Below are 11,629 nucleotides of genomic sequence, written 5' to 3' on the forward strand. Positions count from 1 at the left end.
TCTTTCCTTCTGTGTACCATCTGCCAACTGCTGAAACATTCACCACCATTGAGAACTATCAGCTTTGAGAACATTCAAAAGACATGCACCAAAGGGGTATGAGCTCAAGATTACTGGCAGTGTCATCCTAAGCAAAATTATACTCTTGTAAGTCCATGACTTAAATGAACATAGGAAGGTTCTGGCACATCAGTTGGTTCTACTAAAGACAATCAAACAACATTTTGAAATGCCAGCTTTCCCTACCCAGACCATCAGCAAACTATTTCATTTATTTTCCAGGAGGATCTTGAGTGTGTGCAAAGTGTGTGCTGTGATGACATTACCAAGAAGTGACATCCTTATGCTAGGCACATCACACACAGACATTCTAGCATTTTGGCCAAATGCTAGAGCGTCTGTGCGTTATGTGCCTGGCACAATTACATTGCTTCTAGGTGGTGTCATTGCACTGACAATGTTGATGCAGGAGGGGATCTGTGAATCATTTGGCTCTTGTCTATTCCCAATTTTCTAAAATAAGCCACTATTAATTTATTTTATGAAAAATTACATTAAACATGAATTCAACATATATTACATAGGTACACAGTAAACAACACTTGCCAATATTGGTTTGCACACTGGGTAGTAGGTTAATAAGTGATACCTACAAATTATTACATAAATGAATTCAAGTATTTCTTAAATTGTAAATATAAGACATAGTTTTTCCTTTCACTCAACAGATATTAAACTGGAAATAGGACAAGACAGGAAACCATTTATCATGAAATGTACATTATAATTAGAATCTTCTGATCCTTTTGTTTGGGAAGATATTTTTTTGCTACCATAATATCACAGATACTACAATTGTAGCGGAAAGCCCCTGAATAATTAATTAATACCACAATAATAATCATAACATTGAACAAGAGCATGCTTTGCCTCCAAATTAGAATGTCTGATGTAACTGTCCATTAAAGCGCTGTCCACAGTACAATGGGTGTATGCCCAAGCTGGCTAGCTGTCAGGCTCTGTATGGTTTAAGAATATTAACTGCAACATTACTAACCATATGTACTTCTGATACTAACCCATATATCTTTACTGCTATGTAGTCTCTATGCATATCAAAGAGACAGCCATTAATGTGTAAACATTGTTGATGCTCCCAGGACACAAAAGAATGTGGCCGTTAAAAGATAGCTTGGCCGCAAGGCAACTTCTCAGGGGAAAGAGATAAGCTGAAGCCTGTGTGAAAGTTTGCACCTCCAACTCCTTGATGTCTTGGGAAAGGGAGCTTTGTTTAGAATTGCTTTGATGTAGAATCTCTTAAGAGTGACCCATGCCTAGGCATTGGTATTAGTCTCAATCTTTGTATCCAGCTATGAGTTTCCAATAAAATGTCATTTTGTTTCAAATGAACATTGCCTTGAGATTCCATCGCCTGACACTAGCTAGATAAGAGAAGCGGCCTCTTAGAGGCGTCTTGCTATAATAGATAAGTGAAGGGACGATGTCATGGAATTTTACCAGAGAGAACTCTGCTGGGGCGTGATTGCTGGAATCAGATAAGCTTGCTTGCCTGTTAAGAAAACTGTGTGTATGCAAAATGATTCAGTTCAGTTCTGTTTGGCCATGCTGCCCGAACTGAGCTCTGCTCTGGTACCAGAAGTAAAAACTTAATTCCATACCAGAAATTCTGTGCGGACCTCGTTATTTTTCTGCTACATTTACCTAGTGCGATTGGCCAGGAAAATAATGGGGTAGGATATTTCATTCCCCTTGGGGTGCCTGCATAACCATCCGCCTTCTACCCTTGTGGTGGGAAGATCGGACTGTCGATGCGGACGCTTAGCAGAGTGAGCGGTGTGATGAGCCCGACACTGAGCTCCAGGAAAGAAATCAGCCAGACACCTGCAACTAGTGCCAAAGTAGTGTATTTACATTATATACAGTACATGCTCTCTAGTGCAGTCCAATATATTGATCACAGGAACAAAACGCTCCGCCAGCAATTCAATTCTCAGAAAGAGACCTGTGCATTGCAGGCACAGTTCATTTATAGTCCAGTCAGCCAATCCTGGCAGTGCATTGTCATGCTGACTCAGCAGGTTCCTTCACCTGTCCTCAGCCGGCTCAAACCAGCCTGCTGATAAGGTCACTGTGACCTAGCATGCCGGCTAGATCACCAGCTGTCATTACAGAGCTGTCAAAGCTGGGTTAAGATAGATTCTTTCTCCAACACACCTCCTAATCTATCGAACCCAGAACACCCAACCACAGTGAATATTAACATTGGATACAGTTTACATTCATACCTGGTAACTGTACAACACTCACAATGTTCTGCATTGTTATACACACATGCCTTCACCTTTGGTTCACAGACAGCAACATTACATTATCATATTTACAGATTTACAATCTCCAATCCACGAATTCATTGTCACTGTCCTGGTCAGCCAGTTCCCTCTGGCGTTTGGCTTCAGCCTCCCTATTCCGTGCCTCGCACTCTGCCACCCAGACCTTCCACGCCTCAGCCTTTTTCCTGAGCGTTTCTTGGAACCCTGGTGGGTCTGGTTTAACTGTCAGTGTAACATAAGGCACCTTGTACCTGGCAGAAGGGATACCCTTTGTGGCCCTAGCAGATACTCGTGGCCCTGTGCTCGGACCGGGCTCGTCTCCTTCGAGCTGATCTGTTGCCACCTCCTGGCTTGGTTCCTCCTGTTGACTCAGAGGTTGCACCTCCTGACTTTCACATTCCACCTCCTGACTTTGCACCTGAGGCTCTGTGCCAACTTGGAGCTCACCTTCCTCTGCTTGTCTGCTTACCAGTTCCCGGTCGGGAGATTGCTGTTCCTGCTTAATTACCCTTGGCAGGACTCCAGCACCGTTATCAGTGCTTGGCAGCAGTACAAATTCCTTCACAGTAGAATGTAACTGCGGCCAGCTGGCGCTTTCATTAAACTGGGCAGTCTTACTGAGCGTTATCTTCGCTTCCTTATCGCAAAAGCGATAACACCTGGCTTCTGGCTTGTAGCCCAGAAAAGTTAGGCTCTCTGCCCGGCCATCCCCTCCCTCCTGTTCTCGGAGGGGATGCCAACCCAGGCTTTTGTCCCAAAGACTCTCAGATACCTTAAGTCTGGACACTTATTGCACAGCCTTCTGTAAGGCAAGTCATTCACAGCTTTGGACCAAATACGATTATACACAAAAACTGCTGAATGCATGGTCTCGGCCCAATAAGCAATTGGCAACTTTGCATCTTCTAACATACAGTACATCACATTTTGCAGTACAGCTCCATGCCCATTTTCTTGGGGTGTGGCTGGGTTCACTAAACGGTGGGCAATGCCCTTGCTCGCCAGCCAACGTTTTAATTCATTAGACAAGAATTCACCCCCGCGGTGGGTCTGAATAGCTTTGACACGCTTATCCAACTCCCTCTCCACCGCTCTGACCCATTTTGTGAATACCTTGTACACCTCGGATTTATGCATTATAGTAAACACCCAAGAATACCTTGTGTGGTCGTCGGTGGCCACTAAGCAGTATTTCCTCCCCGACAGACTTTTTGGCAATGGGCCTATAACATCTAAATGAATGAGTTCTAGGGCACGCTTACTCTCCCTGTTGCTCTGCTTAGCAACAGCACAAGCCCTGCTCTTGGTCCTTTTGCAGACCTGGCAATCTAGGTAACACTTGCAGGGTTTTACTTTCAGACTTGGCACCAACTGCAGGGTCTTTTTCAACGCTCTAAACCCACAGTGCCCGAGTCTCCTGTGGAGCAGATGTATACACTGGTTGTGCACTGGCACATTTGACACCTGTGCCACCTGGGCACAACGACTCTGAGCCACATATATATTTCTCTCTCTTTTCCCAGTTGCAAGCAGCTTCCCCCCACCTCCTAGGATTTTACAGCAGGCTTCTTCAAACTTCACCTGATAACCTTAGTCAATTAACATGCTCACACTTAGCAAGTTCGACCTTAATGTGGGTACACACAGAACATGCTGCAAAGTGCAATTTAACACAGGAAATTCAATACTGCCTGAGCATATAACAGCTGCGGAGGTCCCGTCAGCTAATCTGACATGACAGTGCTCAGGAATGTCAACATTACTCAGCAGCTCCTTGTTGCAGCAGAGATGGCTCGTTGCACCAGAGTCTAAAATCCAGGCAGACCCTGTGCTCTCTCCTGCAGACGTGACCAGCCGGGCTTCTTCCTCACACGGGCTGGTAGTCCTCTGCCCTCGCTGCCTCCGTCCACGCCGCTTCCCCTTCTCTGGGCACACGCGTAGCAGGTGCAGGGACGATCCACAACCATAGCAACGTCAGACAGCCAGTGCAGTCGGCTCCTCTTTAGCTTTTGGTTGCCTGCCAGCAGCCGAAGCCGGCTTGCTCTTGGACGCCTTCCCAGATGAGCTGATAGCCGCATGCTCCTCAGCCGACACCCCCGGACAGCTCACTGCCGCAATCCTCTCTTGGAAATCAAGCAAGTGGGCACACACGTACTCCATTGTCAGAGTCGCCACATCAACCATCTCCAGGGATGTTATCAGGGGAGTAAACTCAGGCGGCAACGACGACAGCAAAATATAAACTCTGTCGTCAGGAGGTACAGTTTTGCCCCTGGCCTCAAGCTCAACGAAGCAGTCCGTTAGCTTCTTGATGTGCTGCCTTACACACCCTCCAGCTGGCATTAAAGTGCGGAACATCTTCCTGGTCAAGGCCATAAGGGAGCCAGCAGTGGCACTAACATAAACCCCACTGAGCGCGTCCCAGGCAGCCTTGGGAGTGTCCTTCCCACGCACATATACTAGTTGGTCATCTCCTACTGCTAGCACGATGTTTGCCAGCGCCTTATCGGCTAACACAGTCTGGGCAGGAGATAACGCGGCAGGGGGATTACTTACAAACAGCCATTGCCCCTCACGCTTAAGGTAGTGTTCCATTCTCAGGCTCCACACCGCGTAGTTGGCTGAGTTAAGCTTCTCAACGGCCACTGCAAGCTGCTGCTGAGCCATGATGCCGACTCCTCCACACAGCTGGCTGCCGTCCTCCCTCTGGCTCTCAAAATGAGATAGCTGGTGCTTCTTTGTCCTTCAACCGGCGTTCCTCGCCTCCGGCTCCTTCCGAACTCTCGGTCAGCTCAACTCTCACGGTGCTCCTCCGCGCAGCGGAACCGCTCTGGGCCCATAACCCTGTCGGTGCGGACGCTTAGCAGAGTGAGCGGTGTGATGAGCCCGACACTGAGCTCCAGGAAAGAAATCAGCCAGACACCTGCAACTAGTACCAAAGTAGTGTATTTACATTATATACAGTACGTGCTCTCTAGTGCAGTCCAATATATTGATCACAGGAACAAAACGCTCCGCCAGCAATTCAATTCTCAGAAAGAGACCTGTGCATTGCAGGCACAGTTCATTTATAGTCCAGTCAGCCAATCCTGGCAGTGCATTGTCATGCTGACTCAGCAGGTTCCTTCACCTGTCCTCAGCCGGCTCAAACCAGCCTGCTGATAAGGTCACTGTGACCTAGCATGCCGGCTAGATCACCAGCTGTCATTACAGAGCTGTCAAAGCTGGGTTAACATAGATTCTTTCTCCAACACGGACTAGGCACCACGGTCACATTTTTGATCGAGTCCAGCTCTCTCTGCCCTGGTCGGGGAAGGTGCCCGGTCCGCCAACCAAGATCCCGCGCCTGGTTGAACCGATGTGTGCAGGGAATCGGAAGATCTTCAGGATTGTGAGTATGAACTGTCTGGGAATCTGGAATTACCTCTCCTTAGGAGAGAAGAAGGGTCTGATCACCCCTTAAGTGCCAGTAGGCTCTGCTCTGGCACTGAAGCACAGAGGCTAGGATCTGGGAGGATTTCTGTGGTGTGCGTGTATGTGTGAGAGGAGGCCCAGCCTCTAAGCAAAAGCATACTCTCTATTGTGCATTTCCCAGTAGGGCGACCTCACTTGGTCACGAGCAAGAGGAAGTGAAAATTCCCAGGGGTCCCTGGCTGTCCAGACCCCTTACTGGTGGCTGCTGTTTTCTGTTCTCCCTAGAAGTGTTGTCTAAACGTCTGGTGCCATGGGTGGAAATCAGTCAAAAACTCTGTTAGAATACATGTGTCAGAACTTTAAGGAACATTTTGCTGGCATGAGCTTATCCTAACTGCTGGAGATTGCCCAGAAAGTTTATGCCAATTGAGATGTAAACCAGAAGCAGGAGGCAGAAAGAAAGTTGAAAAGAAAGGCTGATCTGTTGGCAGCGGCTTTGGCTGGGCAGCCATCTATGAGAGGCAGAGGGGCTGTTCAGGGGCAAGGAATGAAGGGCGGAAATCAAAGATCTGCAATGACTAATTTAGACCCCAACCAGTGTGTGTACTGTAAAGAATTTGGGCACTGGAGAGATTCATGCCCGAATCGACCCCCCCCCCCCCCCGGCACACAAGAGATCCAAAGCGCCCCTAGACAGATGACAGGACTGGAGTTTAGAGGCTGTGGGAGCAGAGGAGCCAGAGGAAGAGGCAGAGGAAGAGGCCAGGTCCAGAGCGACAGATATCGGAGGAACGAAGAAGAGCCTATGTACGGCCTGGCTGGTCTGGAAGGATGGGATGACTAGGACAGACCGGGCACCGATGGTCCTGGCCCCGCAGAGCCCATGGTCACAGTTGATATTGAGGGTCGGGAGATTCCATTCCTTATAGCTGCATGATCTGTGGTGCCTGTTAAGATTGCTCCTTCAGTTCGCAAATACATTAATATAATTGGAGCTACAGGGCACAATCAATCCAGACCACTTCTAGCCAAACAAACTTGTATAGTAGGAGGCCATGTAGTCTGTCACAATTTTGTCCATTTACCCAATTGCCTGGTGCCGCTGATGGGAAGAGACCTGCTTTCTAAGTTGCAGGCCTGATTGACTTTTGATTCAGAGAGCCAAATGAACTTTGAGTTGCCATATAAAACCCCAGAAGGTGAACTGCAGTATCAAGGTGTATATGCTTTAGAATGCCCCTGAGAAGAAGAGTGGTGGCTTTACCAACCAGTTCCTGTAATGGCCATGTCAGAAGCCTGGTTTCAACAATTTCCAGATGTATGGGCAGAGGAAAACCCGCCTGGGCTAGCAGTAAACCATGTGCCTATTAAGATAGAGTTAATCCCGGGGGCTGCTCCAGTCTGAGAACACCTGTACCCAATCCCCAAAAAGGCAGTAGCTGGCATCCAGAAACATCTAGACAGGCTCCTCCATTATGGAATTCTTATTGAATGTCAGTCTCCATGGAATATCCCCCTTTTGCCAGTTCAGAAGCCAGGCACCAATGATTACAGACCGGTGCAGAATTTACGAACTGTTAATTCTTGCACACAGACTTTGCATCCTGTGGTCCCCAATCCATATGTCTTGTTGGGACTTATACCTGCCTCAGCCACTTATTTCTCAGTTGTGGATCTTAAGGATGCCTTCTTTTGTTTAAGACTGGCACCTGAGAGTCAGCCACTGTTTCCTTCCAGTGGGAAGAGAAAGAGATTGGTAGAAATACATGGACCTTTTTACCCCAGGGGTTCAAAAATTTGCCCACTCTCTTTGGCAATGCCCTCAGCAAAGACTTGAGCTGGTTCCCAACTGTGCCAGAAGTTGTGTGCCTACAGTATATTGATGATCTCCTGATAGGGGCCAAAGACTTACAGACCTGCCAAGAAGTCACTGCTACTTTGCTAATGCTCCTAACTGAGGCAGGGTACAAAGTGTCTCAGAAAAAAGCTCAGCTATGCTGAGACAGTGAAATTTTTGGGCTTCCATATATCCCAAGGCAGACAGCAGCTAGGCAGGGAACAAAAAGAGACTGTGTGTGCTATTCCTGTGCCCACTACCCGGCGCCAGCTGAGAGAGTTCTTAGGGGCAGCAGGGTTCTAAAAAAATTGTGTCCCCAATTTTGCTATAACAGCTAAGCCCTTGTACGAAGCCACAAAGCAGGGAGAAAAAGCACCCTTTGAATGGACAGAGCAATGTCAGAATGCTTTTGAAACCTTGAAGCGCCAACTCATCCAGGTTCCAGCCCTGGGATTACCAAATACCGAAAAGCTCTTTACTTTGTATGTACATGAGTGAGGAGGGGTAGCTGCAGGTGTTTTGACTCAATTGCTGGGATCTTGGCCCCGGCCGGTGGCATATTTGTCTAAGCAGCTAGATACTGTGGCCAAAGGATGGTCCCTCATATGCGTTCAATAGCTGCTGTAGCAGAACTTGCGAAGGAAGCATACAAGTTTACCTTCAGGAGTCAACTTGAAGTAAAAGTACCCCACTACGTGCAAATGCTTCTTAAGCACAAAGGGAACTATTGGTTCACTAATGCCCGCATGGTCAGGTATCAAGCACTTATGTGTGAAAATCCCAGAGTGAAAACAGTGACTGTGTCAACTCTGAACCCAGCCTTTCTGTTGCCAACTCCTAGTGTTGAATTGGAACATGATTGCCTAGAGGTTATGGAAGAAGTCTATTCAAGCCAGCCCAATCTAAAAGATGCCCCATTTTCAGATCCAGATATTGAGTATTTTACTGATGGGAGTAGCTTTGTTCAGGATGGGAAGCAGAGAGCAGGATATGCTGTAGTTACTTTAGAAGCAGTAATCGAGGCTGAAGCGCTGCTGGTCTCAACTTCAGCTCAGAAAGCTGAGTTAATTGCCCTTATCAGAGCACTTCGGTTAGCAGAGGGACTTAAAGTAAATATTTACACTGACTCCAAATACGCCTTCATGACATTGCATGCCCACAGAGCCTTGTACAAAGAAAGAGGCCTGATAACTGCCAGTGGCAAGGGAATCAAAAATGGGAAAGAAATTCTGGAACTGTTGGAAACTGTCTGGGCCTCCCGGCATATAGCTGTTATTCGTTGCCGGGGCCATCAAAAGCCTTTGAGTCCAGTAGCAAGAGGAAATCATAAGACAGACTTGATAGCCAAGGAAGCTGCACTTAAATCTTATCAGGAAATCGCAGAAGTCCTGCCTGTTTTTCAAGTTTCCTTAACCAAATGGAGCCCCCAGTATTCATTAGCTGAGGAGCAGTGGGTTCAAACTCAAGGGGCAGTAACCAAATGAAGAGACGGCTGGTATGTTCTTTCCGATGGCAGAATCTATATTCCAGAAGCTGTAGCATGAGCAGTAATTCAGAACATGCATGAGGGAACACACTATGGGAAGACTGCACTTGAACGCTCTGTGAGTCCGTGGGCATATATCAACTATGTGAGTTCACTGACAGCCCAAGTCTCTGCGCAGTGTGTTACATGTGCAAAGAATAATCCAAGGGTGGGCCCCACTCAAGTCGCTGGAAGTCAGCCAGTGAGAGCAACACCTTTCTCCTCCCTACTTGTGGATTTCATTGAGATGCCCAAAGCTAGACACTACCGTTACATGCTTGTATTTGTTTGCATGATGTCTTGATGGATTGAAGCTTACCTGACCTGCACTGAGAAAGCCAATGAAGTTGTAAAAGCTTTATTAAAAGACATCGTCCCAAAATTTAGTTTACCTGTAATCATCGGGAGTGATAATGGACCATCGTTTATAGAGAAAACTGTACAAGGTATATCTATGTTGCTTAGCATTACTTGGAAATTGCATGCCTCTTACCACCCACAGAGTTCAGCAAAAGTCAAGAGGGCTAATAGGTCTTTGAAGAATGCCCTGTCTAAACTCTGTCAAGAAACCCATTTGCCATGGACTACCATGTTGCCAACTGCATTGTTCCGGTTGCACTGTGTCACACAAACGTCTTAAACTGTCACCATTCAAGATTGTTTATGGAAGACCACCTCTATAGTCCAAGGAGTTCAGGACGACCTCTCACAGTTGGGGAGCCTCATAACTTGTGAGGAACTGCAAGCCTTGGGCAAAGCTGTAAAAGATGTGAATAGGTATGTGTTTGAGACTCTGCCATATCAAATTTATTCTCCTGTACATGCTTACCAGCCAGGAGACAGTGTGTGGGTTAAAAGCTGGAGGACAAAGACCTTACAGCCTAAGTGGAAGGGCCCCTTTACTGTCCTTTTAAGTTCCCCTACAGCTATCAAGGTCCAAGGAGTAGCAGCGTGGATCCATTGGTCTCATTTAAAGCGAGCTGCAGATCACTGGAAAGCACAGCCAGTTCCAGGGAAGCCATTGACTTTGAAATTTTGTAAAGACCCTATCTGGCCTTATGCCATCCAGTAAAGACTGTTAAAAGTCAACAGCTTGTAGCTGGCGGGACTTGCTTGAAAGCAGGTCCAGCGTACCTGAGCTTCAGCAGCAGCCCTGCTCCAGCCACACCCGAAGGCTGGCTGGTCTAAGCATGGCTGAAGCTCTGAGGAAGCCTTCTGGAGCCACACAGAGTTAGATATTCCCTTGTATTAGTTTTCTGAACTTTTTGAATTTTTATTATTATTATTCTGAATTGAACGTATTATTGCAAAAGTGCTATTTCGCTATAAGCTTCTGCTGTAAGACTAAAAACTCATGCATGCTTCTAGTGCTTTTATTGCTATGCTTTTCTGCTGTATTTTTGCCTGTGTGCCAATATTCTGTATAAGGCTGTGTTTAATGATGCTCAGGATGAAAATTTTGTTATACCAGAACCTGGGAGTAATCTTTTTATAGCCCTGGCTGAACAGATAGCTGCCTCCCTAAATATTTCAAACTGTTGGGTGTGTGGAGGTCTGCTGATCAGTGAAAGGTGGCCTTGGGTTGGCACCGAGGTTTTGCTTTCAGACTTGGTCTGGTAGAATAAACCTAGATCGGAGTCAAAGTTAGAAGAGAGGAAGATCTGGGAATTGCAGACAGTGGTGAATGGAGAATTGTGCATTTCCTGGGCTGTTGTGTGGACAAATGGAAAGCATGTAGGGCACTCTTTGTGCCACCGGACATTGTTAGTCAATTCCACTAAAGAGAAGCCGAAATGGGTAGAAGCAGATGGCACTGTTATAGAGGATTTTCAGCCATGGGAAAATGTTAGCAGCGTAAATAAATATTCCAATGCTGCTTCAGATTCCTCTGATCAATGGATGGCTCCTGAATGGTTATATTGGATCTATGGTAAAATGGCTTATACACTCCTGCCCAGGAGATGGCATGGGACTTGCATTTTTAGAACAATACGTCCCAGCTTCTTTCTTTTGCCTTTAAATATTGGTTCTGCCTTGGGAACACCAGTATTCGATGACTATGTTAGATCAAAGCGTTCCATGGACATCAGAAGGACGCAGTGGGGAAACGAATGGCCCCCACAACGGATCATTGAATACTTTGTCCCAGCCACATGGGCACAGGATGGGTCTTGGGGCTACTGTACACCTGTGTACATGCTAAACCATATTATTAGATTGCAAGCTGTGGTAGAAATTATAACAAATCAAACAGCCATGGCCTTAGAGTTGTTAGCCAGACAGCAGACCCAGATGCGTGCAGCTATATATCAGAACCATTTGGCTCTGGATTATTTGCTGGCTGAAGAAGGTGGTGTCTGTGGGAAGTTTAATCTTTCAAATTGCTGTCTTAATAGTGATGACAATTGGGAAGCTGTACAGAATATAGCATCTGAAATTCGTAAAATTGCTCATGTCCCAGTGCAAACATGGAAGAACTTGGATGTATCATGGTTTGGGCAA

Source organism: Heteronotia binoei, chromosome 21 (genome assembly GCF_032191835.1).
Source record: "Heteronotia binoei isolate CCM8104 ecotype False Entrance Well chromosome 21, APGP_CSIRO_Hbin_v1, whole genome shotgun sequence".
NCBI lineage: Eukaryota > Metazoa > Chordata > Lepidosauria > Squamata > Gekkonidae > Heteronotia > Heteronotia binoei.